The following is a 16,736-nucleotide window of genomic DNA, read 5'->3' on the forward strand; positions in this document are numbered from 1 at the left end:
CACAGCTTTACTTCTGCCAGTACCCTGTCTCCTACCTTCCAAACTTTAAGAAGCTCTCCTGCGAAGCTCGTAGAACTAGCACTCCTGAAAGAAAGGATATTGCGGAGACATGGCTTAGCCACAGCCTGGGGGATGTTTCCAGAATGAGATTTTCACTCTGCAGCGGAGTGTGCGCTGATATGAAACTTCCTGGCAGAGTAAAAATGTGTGCCCGACCGAGACTCGAACTCGGGACCTTTGCCTTTCGCGGGCAAGTGCTCTATCATCTGAGCTACCGAAACACGACTCACGCCCGGTACTCACAGCTTTACTTCTGCCAGTACCCTGTCTCCTACCTTCCAAACTTACAGAAGCTCTCCTGCGAACCTTGCAGAACTAGCACTCCTGAAAGAAAGGATATAGCGGAGACATGGCTTAGCCACAGCCTGGGGGATGTTTCCAGAATGAGATTTTCACTGTGCAGCGGATTGTGCGCTGATATGAAACTTCCTGGCAGATTAAAACTGTGTGCCGGATCGAGACTCGAACTCGGGTCCTTTGCTTTCGCGGGCAAGTGCTCTACAAACTGAGCTGCCCAAGCAAGACTCACGCCCCGTCCTCACAGCTTTTACTTCTGCCAGTACCTCGTCTCCTACCTTCCAAACTTTGCAGAAGCTCTCCTGCGAACCTTGCAGAACTAGCACTTTTGAAAGAAAGGATACTGCGGAGACATGGCTTAGCCACAGCCTGGGGGATGTTTCCAGAATGAGATGCACTTGCCCGCGAAAGGCAAAGGTCCCGAGTTCGAGTCTCGGTCGGGCACACAGTTTTAATCTGCCAGGAAGTTTCATATCAGCGCACACTCCGCTGCAGAGTGAAAATCTCATTCTGGGGACATATGACCAGTTCGCAGTGCACTTGCCCGCGAAAGGCAAAGGTCCCGAGTTCGAGTCTCGGTCGGGCACACAGTTTTAATCTGCCAGGAAGTTTCATATCAGCGCACACTCCGCTGCACAGTGAAATCTCATTCTGGAAACATCCCCCAGGCTGTGGCTAAGCCATGTCTCCGCAGTATCCTTTCTTTCAAAAGTGCTTGTTCTGCAAGGTTCGCAGGAGAGCTTCTGCAAAGTTTGGAAGGTAGGAGACGAGGTACTGGCAGAAGTAAAAGCTGTGAGGATGGGGCGTGAGTCTTGCTTGGGCAGCTCAGTTCGCAGTGCACTTGCCCGCGAAAGGCAAAGGTCCCGAGTTCGAGTCTCGGTCGGGCACACAGTTTTAATCTGCCAGGAAGTTTCATATAAGCGCACACACCGCTGCAGAGTGAAAATCTCATTCTGGGGACATATGACCAGTTCGCAGCTCATCTTGCACACACGTCTCCCTCAGCCACTGCCCCTCACCCTGTGCCCCAAATCCTGAGCTCAGTTAGCTGGGCAACGTGTGTCTCTCTCTCTCTCTCTCTCTCTCTCTCGGCAAAACCGCCCGTTGCAGCCACCAACCACATTCCAAGCAATCACCTCACAGGCTTTAATATCACACTATTTGGAGGCGCTAATGAGTGCATCGTGAATGAAGTTGTCTGTTTTGTCACTGTATCGATACGGACTTTTCAACGAATCTATAAGGAGTAGTGATGGACTCGCAACCACCGAACACGCAGAAGGAGAGTGATCATCAAAAAAGACTCTAACCGACAGTGACCAAAGACGTGTGTAAAGAATTTTCAAAGACGATCGGTTTCAAATCCGGCAGAAATTGCTGCTATCGTATCCAAAGGACCCATCTTGTGATACGTTTAAGGTAACGGAGCTCGTTCTGGAGGATACAGGTTTCTTGCTTTTATATAGCGACACAGTGATGATTAGCTCAATTTCCGTTTTTTAGTAAGTGCAATTTCGGGGAAATACTGTACAGGGTGATTCAAAAAGAATACCACAACTTTAAAAATGTGTATTTAATGAAAGAAACATAATATAACCTTCTGTTATACATCATTACAAACAGTATTTAAAAAAGTTTTTTTACACTCAAAAACAAGTTCAGAGATGTTCAATATGGCCCCCTCCAGACACTAGAGCAATATCAACCCGATACTCCAACTCGTTCAACACTCTCTGTAGCATATCAGGCGTAACAGTTTGGATAGCTGCTGTTATTTCTCGTTTCAAATCATCAATGGTGGCTGGGAGAGGTGGCCGAAACACCATATCCTTAACATACCCCCATAAGAAAAAATCGCAGGGGGTAAGATCAGGGCTTCTTGGAGGCCAGTGATGAAGTGCTCTGTCACGGGCTACCTGGCGGCCGATCCATCGCCTCGGATAGTTGACGTTCAGGTAGTTACGGACAGATAAGTGCCAATGTGGTGGCGCTCCATCCTGCTGAAATATGAATTGTTGTGCTTCTTGTTCGAGCTGAGGGAACAGCCAATTCTCTAACATCTCCAGATACTGTAGTCCAGTTACAGTAGCACCTTCGAAGAAAAAGGGACCAAAAACTTTATTGGCTGAAATGGCACTGAAAACGTTCACCTTAGGCGAGTCACGTTCATACTGAGTTGTTTCCCGCGGATTCTCGTCGATTCACTTCTGCCGTACTCAGACGATAAGGTTTCATAACTAACCTTTTTCGAAGGACTCTCCATACAGTTGATTGTGGAATTTGCAGCTCTCTGATAGGTCTGCGAGTCGATTTTCCTGGGCTGCGAACAAATGCTTGCTGGATGCGTGCTACATTTTCATCACTCGTTCTCGGCCGTCCAGAACTTTTCCCTTTGCACAAACACCCATTCTCTGTAAACTGTTTATACCAACGTTTAATACACCACCTATCAGGAGGTTTAACACCATACTTCGTTCGAAATGCACGCTGAACAACTGTCGTCGATTCACTTCTGCCGTACTCAATAACACAAAAAGCTTTCTGTTGAGCGGTCGCCCTCTTAGCATCAACTGACGCTGACGCCTAGTCAACAGCGCCTCAAGCGAACAAATGTACAACTAAATGAAACTTTATAGCTCCCTTAATTCGCCGACAGATAGTGCTTAGCTCTGCCTTTTGTCGTTGCAGAGTTTTAAATTCCTAAAGTTGTGGTATTCTTTTTGAATCACCCTGTATTATAGATTTCGGGCTAACATAGATTTTATTTCTGAAGTTATGTTTGTGTGTGTGATCCTGTCGCATGCAAAATTAGCTAGCAGTAAAACTTTTTATTTATTCTCCTGATTACAATATAAAATTAAAGTAATTCAAATAATCAATTTATTTAAGAGAATCAATTTCCATAAATTCAAATTTTTACGAAAATCTTTTTATTTGACTGTTATTGTATGTAAGCTCCATTTTTTAATGGTTTGAGTCGAGAGTTTTGGTAGGAATTCTTTAACTCGGTGGTGGTTAAGCAAGAGGAGAGGAAGGATGTTCTGGTATGCAGTTACACAATTTCAAATGGTTTGTGACCACTCTGCATTTCTGCCGGGCAGACGCTTCGTTGAACCATTTTCAGCCTGTTTCTCTACTGTTCCACTCTCGAACAGCACACAATAAAAATCGTTCCGTGTGATCTCTTATTTCTCTTATTTTATAACGATTATTACTGCTCCCTGTGAAGATGGGCATCAACAAAATATTTTTTGCATTCCGAGCAGAAAGTTGGTCACTGAAAATTAGTGAAAAATCTCGCTTTAACAAGTAAACGGCTTTGTTTTAACAATTGTCCCCCAACTCGCGTATCATTTGCGTGACACTCTATTTGTGATAATACAAAAAAAGCTCGCCTTCCTTGTACTTTTTCGATGTCCTTCGTCAAACATGTATGGTAAAGATCCAATACTGTGCAGGACGGACAATGATAGTGTATTCAGTCTTATTAGCAGACCTGTTGCATCTTCTGAAGTGCTCTGCCGATAATACACAGCCTTCAGCTCACCTTCCTCATAACATGGTCCATGTTGTCGTGTCAATTTAAGATGTTCGTAATTGTAATCCCTAGGTATTCGGTCCCCTTGATAGTCATTTCATATTTTCTGTGATTTATCGTGAACCGAGGTTTAGCAGATTCCTTTCAGTACTGGTGTGGATTACCTCATAGTTTCCATTATATAAAGTCAGTTGCTACTTTTTATCACCATACAGCTATCTTGTCTACACAATTTTGCAATTGGTTATGGTCTCATGATTACTTTCCTAGACGATAAATGATAGCATCATCTGCTTATCTAGGAGTAATTTTTCAGAGAGACTGTAAGTGAAATGACCACACAAAACAAATAGTACACCTACAGCTACATAGATACTCTGCAAATCACATATAAGTGCCTGGCATAGGGTTCATTGAACCACCTTCACAGTTCTCTATTATTCCAATCTCGTATAGCGCGCAGAAAGGACGAACACCTACATCTTTCCTTACTACACTCCTGGAAATGGAAAAAAGAACACATTGACACCGGTGTGTCAAACCCACTATACTTGCTCCGGACACTGCGAGAGGGCTGTACAAGCAATGATCACACGCACGGCACAGCGGACACACCAGGAACCGCGGTGTTGGCCGTCAAATGGCGCTAGCTGCGCAGCATTTGTGCACCGCCGCCGTCAGTGTCAGCCAGTTTGCCGTGGCATACGGAGCTCCATCGCAGTCTTTAACACTGGTAGCATGCCGCGACAGCGTGGACGTGAACCGTATGTGCAGTTGACGGACTTTGAGCGAGGGCGTATAGTGGGCATGCGGGAGGCCGGGTGGACGTACCGCCGAATTGCTCAACACGTGGGGCGTGAGGTCTCCACAGTACATCGATGTTGTCGCCAGTGGTCGGCGGAAGGTGCACGTGCCCGTCGACCTGGGACCGGACCGCAGCGACGCACGGATGCACGCCAAGACCGTAGGATCCTACGCAGTGCCGTAGCGGACCGCACCGCCACTTCCCAGCAAATTAGGGACACTGTTGCTCCTGGGGTATCGGCGAGGACCATTCACAACCGTCTCCATGAAGCTGGGCTACGGTCCCGCACACCGTTAGGCCGTCTTCCGCTCACGCCCCAACATCGTGCAGCCCGCCTCTAGTGGTGTCGCGACAGGCGTGAATGGAGGGACGAATGGAGACGTGTCGTCTTCAGCGATGGGAGTCGCTTCTGCCTTGGTGCCAATGATGGTCGTATGCGTGTTTGGCGCCGTGCAGGTGAGCGCCACAATCAGGACTGCATACGACCGAGGCACACAAGGCCAACACCCGGCATCATGGTGTGGGGAGCGATCTCCTACACTGGCTGTACACCACTGGTGATCGTCGAGGGGACACTGAATAGTGCACGGTACATCCAAACCGTCATCGAACCCATCGTTCTACCATTCCTAGACCGGCAAGGGAACTTGCTGTTCCAACAGGACAATGCATGTCTGCATGTATCCCGTGCCACCCAACGTGCTCTAGAAGGTGTAAGTCAACTACCCTGGCCAGCAAGATCTCCGGATCTGTCCCCCATTGAGCATGTTTGGGACTGGATGAAGCGTCGTCTCACGCGGTCTGCACGTCCAGCACGAACGCTGGTCCAACTGAGGCGCCAGGTGGAAATGGCTTGGCAAGCCGTTCCACAGGACTACATCCAGCATCTCTACGATCGTCTCCATGGGAGAATAGCAGCCTGCATTGCTGCGAAAGGTGGATATACACTGTACTAGTGCCGACATTGTGCATGCTCTGTTGCCTGTGTCTATGTGCCTGTGGTTCTGTCAGTGTGATCATGTGATGTATCTGACCCCAGGAATGTGTCAATAAAGTTTCCCCTTCCTGGGACAATGAATTCACGGTGTTCTTATTTCAATTTCCAGGAGTGTAGCTATGATTTCCCTTATTTTATCGTGGTGATGGTTTCTCCCTACGTAGGTCGGTGTCATGAAAATATTTTCGCATTCGGAGGAGAAAGTTGGTGATGGAATTTCATGAGAAGATTCTGCCGCAACGAAAAACGCCTTTTTTTTAAAGTGATACCCAGCCCAAACCCTGTACCGTTTCAGTGACTCTCCTATATTTCGCGATAATACAAAACGTGCTGCCCTTCTTTCAACTCTTTCGATGTACTCCGTCAGTCCTATCTCCTAAGGATCCCACACCGTGCACCAGTATTCTAAAAGAGGACGGACAAGCGTAGTGTAGGTAGTCTTCTTAGCAGGTCTGTTACATTTTCCAAGTGTCCTGCCAGTAAAACGCAGTCTTTGTTTAGCCTTTCCCACAACATTTTCTACGTTCCTTCCAATTTAACTTGTTTGTAACTGTAATTACTAGGTATTTAGTTGAATTTACAGGCCTTAGATTTGACTGATTTACCGTGTAACCAACGTTTAACGAATTCCTTTTAGCACTCATGTAGATGACCTTACTTTTCGTTATTTAGGGTCAATTGCCAATTTTCGCATCATTCACACATCTTTTCTAAATCGTTGTACAATTTGTTTGGATCTTCTGATGAATTTATTAGTCGATAAACGACAGCGTCATCTGTAAACAACCTAAGACGGCTGCTCAAATTGTCTCCCAGATCATTTATATAAATGGGGAACAGCAAAGGGCCTATAACACTACCTAGGGGAACTCCAGAAATCAATTCTGTTTTACTCGATGACTTTCTGTCAAGTACTACGAACTGTGACCTCTGACAGGAATTCACAAATCCAGTCACATAACTGAGACGATATTCCATAAGCAAGCAATTTCACTACAAGCCGCTTGTGTGGTACAGTGTCAAAAGCCTTCCGGAAATACGGAAACAATTGAAATCCCTTCTCAATAGCACTCAACACTTAATGCGAGTAAAGAGCTAGTTGTGTTTCACAAGAACGATGTTTTCTAAACCCTTGTTGACTGTGTGTCAATAGACCGTTACCTTTGAGGTAATTCATAATGCTGGAACACAATATATATTCCAGAATCCTGCTGCATATCGAAGTAAATGATACAGGCCTGTAATTAAGTGAATTACTCCTAATACCTTTCTTAAATGTTGGTGTGACCTGTGCAACTTTCCAGTCTTTGGGTACGGATCTTTCGTCGAGCGAACGGTTGTGTACGATTATTAAGTATGGAGCTAATGCATCAGCATGCTCTGAAAGGAACGTAATTGGTATACAGTCTGGACCAGAAGACTTGCTTTTATTAAGTGATTTAAGTTCCTTCTCTACTCCGAGGATATTTACTTCTTCGGTACTCATGTTGGCAGCTGTTCGTGATTGAATTATGGAATATTTACTTCGTCTTCTTTCGTGAAAGCATTTCGGAAAGCTGTGTTTAGTAACTCTGCTTTGGCAGTACTGTCTTCGATAGTACCTCCATTGCTTTCGCGCAGAGAAGGCATTGATTGTTTGTTGCCGCTAACATACTTCACATACGATAAGAATCTCTTTGGATTTTCTGATAGGTTTTGAGACAAAGTTTCGTTGTGGGAACCGTTATAAGCATATCGCATTGAAGTCTGCGCTAAATTTCGAATTTCTGTAAAAGATCGCCAATCTTGGGGATTCTGCGTCTATTTAAATTCGGCATGTTTGTTTCCTCGTTTCTGCAACAGTGTTCTGACCCGTTTTGTGTACCAAGGAGGATCAGCTCCGTCGTTTGTTAATTTATTTGGTATAAATCTCTTAATTGCTACCCACACTATTTCTTTGAATTGAAGCCACATCTGGTCTAAACTTACACTTTTAATTTGGAACGAGTGGAGATTGTCTCTCAGGAAGGCGTCAAGTGAATTTTTATCTGCTTTCCTGAATATGAATATTTTTCGTTTATTTTTGGAGGATTTGGGTGTTACAATATTCATTCTCGCTACGACAACCCTGTGATCACTAATCTCTGCATCCGTTTTGATGCTCGTTATTAACTCAGGATTATTTATTGCTAAGAGGTCAAGTGTGTAAGAAAAGTGGATGCCAGATTGAGACTCTTAGGAACAATCGTAAAGAAATGTAACTCAATCACGAAAAAAAGTGGCTTATAAGGCACTAATTCAACCGATTCTTCAGTATCGATTATCACTTTGGTACCCTTACCAGGTAGGACTGGAAAGAGACAGAGGAGATCCAACGAAGCATAACGAGTTTCGTCACGGGATGGTTTGGTCGGTGCGAGAGCGTTACAGAGATGCTGAATATACCCCGGTAGCAGCCGTTACAAGAGAGGCATTGTGCTTCTCGGAGAGGTTTACTATTGAAATTTCGAGATAGTACTCTCTGGAAAGAATCAGACAGCTTACTGCCACATCCATAGATCTCGCGATATGGCCACGAAAATACGAGAAATCAGAGCTAATACAGAGGCTTACCGACAATCATGCTACCCACGCGCCATTCACGATTGTAACAATGAAGGGGTAGCAGAAGTGCGCTCCGCCACACACCGTCAGGTAACTTTCGGAGTATTAATGTAGATGTAAAAAGAATAATAGGGCTGCTCAGAATGTCTCCTATATCGTTTACTAGAAAACTCTCCGTCAATTACTGCGAACTGTGAACATTCTGATAGGAAACCCAGTCGCACTACTAGGTCCATACTTTATAGGACACAATGTCATTCGAAGCTGCTTGTAAGGAACAATATCAAAAGCCTTCGGAAATCTTGAGATATGGAATCTATTTCAGATCATCTACTTTGTGAAAATAAAGAGCTAGTTGTGTTTCACAGGAACGACATCTTCTGAATCTGTGCTGACTTTGTGCCAATAGATTGTTTCCTTCGAGGTAATACATAATGTATTATTCCAGATTCCAGATTCATACTGTAAATTGGCGTCATTGATATGGGTCTGTAATTTATCATATTACTTTTGCGTCTTCTCTTTTATATTGGTGTGATCTGTGCAACTTTCCAGACTGTAGGTACTGATCTTTCGTCGAGAAAGTGGTTTCATATGATTGCTGAGTATATCAGCATACTCTGAAAGAAACCTAATTGGTATACAATCTAGAATGGAAGGCTTGCCTTTATTAAGTGACTTAAGTTACTTCGCTGCACTGTAAAAACCCATTACTAAGTTACTCACGTTGGCAGCTATTCTTGATTCTAATAATGGAATATTTGCTTCGCCTTCCTTGGTGTAGGAATTTCGGGAAACAGTATTTATCAATTCCGCTTTAGTGGCACTGTCATCGGCAATATTACCATTGCTGTCGCACAGTGAAGGTATTGATTGCGCTCTCCGCTGGTATACTTTATATACCACCAGACTATCTTTGTATTTTCTGTCAGATTTCGACACAGAGTTTCGTTTATGGAGATTCCGGATTCTCTTAAATCTGGTATGTTTTGTTCGTCGCTTCTGCAACACTATTCTGCCCTGTTTTCTGTACCATGGGGAATTACTTCCATCTCTTGTTAATTTATTTAATATAAATCTCTTAATCGCCTTCAGACTATTTCGTTGAATATGGTCTACTGTTACATAGCTAGTCTGGAAGGAATAGAGACTGCCCCTTGGGAACACGTCAAGAGAATTTTTTTCTGATTTTTTCAACAGATATCTTTGCGTTTATTTCTGTTATGGTGTCCAGTCTTGTTACGACGACCATGTGGTCACTAATACCTGTATCCGTCATAATGCTACCTATGTTGGATTATTCTTATAGTGAAATGATATGGAACGAGTCAGTTAACATATATTCATGATTAATGATAACGTTAATGAACACATTATTATCGGTATTTGTGAGTACAGAGTGGCTTCTGATACTAAAATCTACATTTGATACATGTGTGATGATAAAAGGTGTCTATGTGATAGACGTCTAGAGAGTTCCTGTCGAAAACTGAGAATAATGAAATAACAAACTCTTTCAAGGTTATAAGCTACGTCCAGTATTATCAGTTGATTGATGGTAGCAATCTTTGCATTTAATTCTCAGTGGTCTATGAGTAATAAAGGTCAATGTAAATTACACCTATAATCAAGGGGAAAAAATCATCTTTCTTAATGTTCTACAATAGTTGTTTTAATAAAAATTAATTTCATACTTTATCATTAAGTACCAAATGATAATTTTATTATAAAACGCGTGAAAGAAGTCACATTTTGATGTTTAATAAGAAGAAGTTTTCTCGTTTTAACTGAGCTATAACTTGGTGCTCCATGATTCATAATGGAGTAAAAATCACAGCGAGACATAAAAAAGTGAATTTTTTAAATTATTGCCATGGTATGTCAGTCGCCGATGTAAAATGTTGTTATTGTCAACACTGTTATGATTATTGCATTGTTTCATCCGTTACTAACATTTTATTTACTTTGTGGTGCCTTTCATTACTATAGATCTCCTCTACAAGCCATGTTATGCTGTGTGACCGGGGCACATTTAGTGTAACTAATCTTTTTGTTATTTTCTGTTTCATTTGTGAACAGTGCATGGGGAGAAAGTTTGTGGATAAAACTCCACGTGAGCTAATTTCTCTGATTTTTCATTTATTATAATTTCGTGAGATACACGTGGGAGGAAGTAATATATTTCCTGACTCTTCCTGAAATACATTCTCTTGCAATTAGAGATTAGATTAGATTACATTAGTACTTGTTCCATAGATCATAAATATGACACTTCGTAATGATGTGGAACATGTCAGGTTAATAAAAGGTGGCTATACAAGATATTACATTACACAAAATATTACATGACACTTGTTTTTTTTGTGGGGGTTGGGGAAATTTCTCACTTACTATATCCAAAAATTCATCTAATGAGTAGAAGGCGTTGCCATTAAGACATTCTTCTAATTTCCTTTTAAGTGCTATATGGCTATCTGTCAGACTTTTGATGCTATTAGGTAAGTGACCAAAGACTTTTCTGGCAGCGCAATTTAACCCCTTCTGAGCCAAAGTTAGATATAATCTTGAGTAGTGAAGATCATCCTTTCTCCTCGTGTTGTAGCCATGTACACTGCTATTACTTTTGAATTCCTTCGGATTGTTAATAACAAATTTCATACGTTAATATATATATTGTGAGGCTACAGTGAAGATCTCTAGCTCTTTAAATAAGTACCTGCAGGATGATCTTGGAAGAGCTCCAGCAATTATTCTGATTACACGCATTTTTGCAATGAACACTCTTTTACTCAATAATGAGTTACCCCAGAATTTGATGCCATACGAAAGCAGAGAATGAAAATAGGCGTGGTAAGCTAATTTATTGCGATTTGTATTTCCAAAATTTGCAATGACCCTAATAGCATAAGTAGCTGAACTAAAACGTTTCAGCAGATCTTCAGTGTGTTTTTGCAGTTCAACCCCTCATCAATGCAATCCACCTAGAAATTTTGAATATTCTACCCTAGCTACCGATTTCCGATCGAAGTCTATATTTATTAATGGTGTCATTCCATTTACTGTGTGGAACTGTATGTACTGTGTTTTGTCAAAGTTTAATGAGAGCCCATTTGAAGAGAACCACTTAATGATTTTCTTGAAAACATCGTTTACAATTTCACCAGTTAATTCTTGTCTGTTGGGTGTGATAGCTATACTTGTATCATCGGCAAAAAGTACCAGCTTTGCATATTCGTGAGTAGAGAATGGCAAGTCATTAGTATATATTAAGAACAGAAGAGGTCCCAAGACCGAACCTTGCGGCACCCCATTCTTGATTGTTCCCCAGTTTTTTGCAAATTATGTGAACTGCTTATTTCAACACCAGTCTTCCCCAAGACGAAGTACGCCTCTCATGTAGCCTTTACCACTTTTTGGAGCTTTGTTATCCGCTTCATCGTCGTAATGTTGAAAAATGACTAGCAGTCGAAACAATCGGACGAGTATTTTGCAAGTCTCTTCTATTACCACTTTTCCACTTCGGCTCTACACAAGGTCGCCTACTGCAGTGCCCCCACTGACGCAGGAAGTGAATCCATGATATTATGTCTGTTAGATTTCCACTTTGTCTTGCTTCCGATCTTAATGAGCTCCACAAATAGCGTCTGTGACCACCTGTTGCAGTACCGCGTCTGACGCAGGCAGGGGAATCCCCGGCGTCGGCGCTGCCCCAGCAGCAGGGGGAAGCCCCAGTGTTTGCTGCGGCAGAGCTGCAGGCGGAAGTTTCCGAGGACGCCGCGCCTGGAACCTTTGTGGCCGATGTGGCGCCGCCTGGCTCAAAGCGCGGTGAGTGTTCTTGTAAAATATCCGCTTACAGATGACTGTCTCCGCGTTACGCACACATCCCACGTCTTCAACATACGTTCCGAAGATAGGTATGGAGATGGATGCCACTTCACTTGTCTTCCACAACACAGTACTTGTTTTCAAAGAGAACACACAATTATGTCTGAAAACGATGTCTGAAGTTCTGTCCACTTGTTCAGCACCCAACGAACGTAGTCACATTGGCTTTATGTCCGAGGGTTGAGCTTGCTATAATACCGACTTACAACTGGTAAATGGTCCTTGTTAATTATTTCAGTTTGAGATACCAACTTGAAATAATATATTATTAACGGCTTTAGACTAAATGTTATTAACATTTAATCATGGACTGGTTCCAACATTTTCTTTTTTTGTAGTATATCTCACGAATGTGGCAGCAGCTCATTGGGAGAGTCTATTATTTAATTTATGAAAAAAAGAATGAGCTGTTACATTTTAAACTTCATGTCTAGAAAAAACTCAAATTTTATAGTTAATTATCTCAATTTTTACAACAGTTTTTAATGAATTTGGAAAAATCTAGAGTTTCATACACCTGTAAGTATTGAGGTATAACTTAAGAAACGCCTTCAGTGGCAACTTTTCGTGTTTTTTTTTAAGTACACGGTGCATTTCGGACCTTGTGGATCCTTCATCAGGTGTAAATTATCTTAATATATGCTTTATTTTTTTCTCTTCAATGGGGTGAAACGCATATTACTGACACAAAAAGGTTTGATGTTAGGTTATGAATTTCGTAAGTCACACGCGGAAAATATGTGCGAAATAGTGGAAAAGATGAACAGTGTAAACATACCATATAATACAAGAAAAGCAGTTTTAACGTTTTAGCACCAGCAAAGTTTACACTGTTCATCTTTTCCACCATTTCGCACATATTTTCAACGTCTCACTTACAAAATCCATAATCTAACATCAAACTTTTTCGTGACAGGAACATGCATTTCACCTCATTCAAGAGAAAACATTAAGCATGTATTAAAACAAAATACACCTCCTGATGGACCGATGGACGCACAGGGTCCTAAATACATCGCTCACTTAATAAAACACGAAAAGTTGTAACTGAAGGCGTTTTTTAATTCATACCCCCTGTGAATACAGTCACGTTTGAAGCTGCAAAATATGGATTAAATAAAACCTGTAAGTGTGGTTTTTATGTTGCGTAAAATTCGTCGAAGAATCTCTTACTTATGAAGAAAAGTGTACCTATAGCAACAAACGCAGCCAATAGTAAGTGAAAAAATGATGAAATTTCGTATATAAAAATATTTATTTTGTTATGTTTTTGAATATCCACTGCACTGCTATAAATGTGAATCATGAATGCTTCCTGGTCATGCTGACAAAGTGTTATCAATTTATTTGTAAAAGTATTGACAGTGGAAATTAAAATGTCCTGTGGTGCCTCTCCTGCTTCAAGTCGGCCAGTTTCACGTCCTACCCCTCTTAAACAGTTTCCCGATAGTTTACCAAACACCATCGACTCAAATAAAAAAGAAATCTACAAAAATCTGCTGCTGCCCAACATGACGACAAGACCTTGTATAACAAACACGATTCTCGTCCAAGTTTCAAGCAGTTAGGATTAAACAATGAAATAAGCTGTGGAAGTCAGAACGTGCATTAACAACGTGGAGATATGATCTATATACTCAACAATGGGTGGAAATGGTCACTTAACGACAGACTGCTTCGGAGTATGTCCCTTATAATACATTGTGAAACAGATATACTGCGAATGACATATTATGTTTGGTGCCAACGCAATCTCTTGTTGCAATGGGAACTACTGTGGTATTCAACATTCCATTCCGTTACTTCTTTGGCAATCAGTTTCTTTCCTAACGAAGGCGATGTTGTAGTTTTCGAAACATCGGAGTACTGTATATAATTACCGAAAGAAGTCAACTGAGAACGTCTCATACAAAATACGTATTTTAATAACTGTGGGGTCAATATTCCAAAATTAAATTAATGAACACTGGGCTCAGGTAACAGTTTCATTTATCTATAGTTAAGATATATAAATTGAAAAACCAATTACATTAGCATGATTCAGGGTTTTTAATACGTAACTAAGGACCACATTTGCAGATTTGTTGGATCCACTATCATTTTTTTGAAGCAGGCCGCCTCCTTGGTTGAGTAGTCGCCGCGTCTGACTGCTGTGCAATGGGCCCAGGTTCGAATTCCGGCCGGGTCCGAGATTTTCTGCCCTCAGGGACGGGGTGTTGTGTTGTCTTCATTATCTTTTCGTCATCACCGACACACGATCGCCCAGTGCAACTCGGCTGCCAAACTTCCCCAGGAGGGGACTCCCAGCCGTGAATGCCACACGATCATTTCATTTCGTTTAAGCACCTGCAATATAACTTTTTTTTTCAAATTTCTGTCTATCTGTTTATCTTTTGCCGATTTTATACTGGTAGAGCGCATACAGACTGAACGTGTATACAAATCGAAAGTATGAGAAGACCAAAAAAATTCGTACAATATATCATTGTGTCAAGCTGAAATAAACGCTTTCTCGTTTACAGTTTATGCAGTTTGTGGTAAAATAGTGACCGAAGCACTTTATACTTCAGCGGATATGCAATCTACGACACCTCTTTACAGAAACAGTTACAAATTTGGTTATACTGCAAGATATACGAGGGCGTGTTGAAAAGTAATGCCTCGGAATTTTTATGCGAAAGCTCCAAAACTTCGTCAGCAACACCAGACAGCGTGTTAAAAAGAATATTATGTATTAGGCTGAACAGCCATGTTTTCTGGAAGCCGTTCGTACCCTACTTACCGGAACTCGTGAAAGTTGTACACGATCCAGCAGTTAGATTGCCTGTCATTCTACACTCCTGGAAATTGAAATAAGAACATCGTGAATTCATTGTCCCAGGAAGGGGAAACTTTATTGACACATTCCTGGGGTCAGATACATCACATGATCACACTGACAGAACCACAGGCACATAGACACAGGCAACAGAGCATGCACAATGTCGGCACTAGTGCAGTGTATATCCACATTTCGCAGCAATGCAGGCTGCTATTCTCCCATGGAGACGATCGTAGAGATGCTGGATGTAGTCCTGTGGAACGGCTTGCCATGCCATTTCCACCTGGCGCCTCAGTTGGACCAGCGTTCGTGCTGGACGTGCAGACCGCGTGAGACGACGCTTCATCCAGTCCCAAACATGCTCAATGGGGGACAGATCCGGAGATCTTGCTGGCCAGGGTAGTTGACTTACACCTTCTAGAGCACGTTGGGTGGCACGGGATACATGCGGACGTGCATTGTCCTGTTGGAACAGCAAGTTCCCTTGCCGGTCTAGGAATGGTAGAACGATGGGTTCGATGACGGTTTGGATGTACCGTGCACTATTCAGTGTCCCCTCGACGATCACCAGTGGTGTACGGCCAGTGTAGGAGATCGCTCCCCACACCGTGATGCCGGGTGTTGGCCCTGTGTGCCTCGGTCGTATGCAGTCCTGATTGTGGCGCTCACCTGCACGGCGCCAAACACGCATACGACCATCATTGGCACCAAGGCAGAAGCGACTCTCATCGCTGAAGACGACACGTCTCCATTCGTCCCTCCATTCACGCCTGTCGCGACACCACTGGAGGCGGGCTGCACGATGTTGGGGCGTGAGCGGAAGACGGCCTAACGGTGTGCGGGACCGTAGCCCAGCATCATGGAGACGGTTGCGAATGGTCCTCGCCGATACCCCAGGAGCAACAGTGTCCCTAATTTGCTGGGAAGTGGCGGTGCGGTCCCCTACGGCACTGCGTAGGATCCTACGGTCTTGGCGTGCATCCGTGCGTCGCTGCGGTCCGGTCCCAGGTCGACGGGCACGTGCACCTTCCGCCGACCACTGGCGACAACATCGATGTACTGTGGAGACCTCACGCCCCACGTGTTGAGCAATTCGGCGGTACGTCCACCCGGCCTCCCGCATGCCCACTATACGCCCTCGCTCAAAGTCCGTCAACTGCACATACGGTTCACGTCCACGCTGTCGCGGCATGCTACCAGTGTTAAAGACTGCGATGGAGCCCCGTATGCCACGGCAAACTGGCTGACACTGACGGCGGCGGTGCACAAATGCTGCGCAGCTAGCGCCATTCGACGGCCAACACCGCGGTTCCTGGTGTGTCCGCTGTGCCGTGCGTGTGATCATTGCTTGTACAGCTCTCTCGCAGTGTCCGGAGCAAGTATGGTGGGTCTGACACACCGGTGTCAATGTGTTCTTTTTTCCATTTCCAGGAGTGTATATCATTACCGCTAGTTAAACCTACACAATTGTGATGCTACTTTACAAGTCGTGGCTGGGTACTATTTCCGGTAAGTAGAGCTCTCGTACTTTATATCTTGTAGAGTGGAGTGTTCCTCCATTTCTTCCCACTACGTCAATCTAAACTTGGAAAATGTAAAGTGCATAAGTATACTGAGAAGTGGACTATTGTTTCTATCAATATTTTTGCTGCAAGCATCTGCAGTATTGCCTGTTGTTATGCTTCCTGGACACAGGCTGTATGTGTAGCAAAATAGGATTCTTAGCAAAGTAGCTGATCCTACGACCGTT

This window comes from Schistocerca cancellata, chromosome 3 (genome assembly GCF_023864275.1).
Source record: "Schistocerca cancellata isolate TAMUIC-IGC-003103 chromosome 3, iqSchCanc2.1, whole genome shotgun sequence".
In the NCBI taxonomy this organism is placed as follows: domain Eukaryota; kingdom Metazoa; phylum Arthropoda; class Insecta; order Orthoptera; family Acrididae; genus Schistocerca; species Schistocerca cancellata.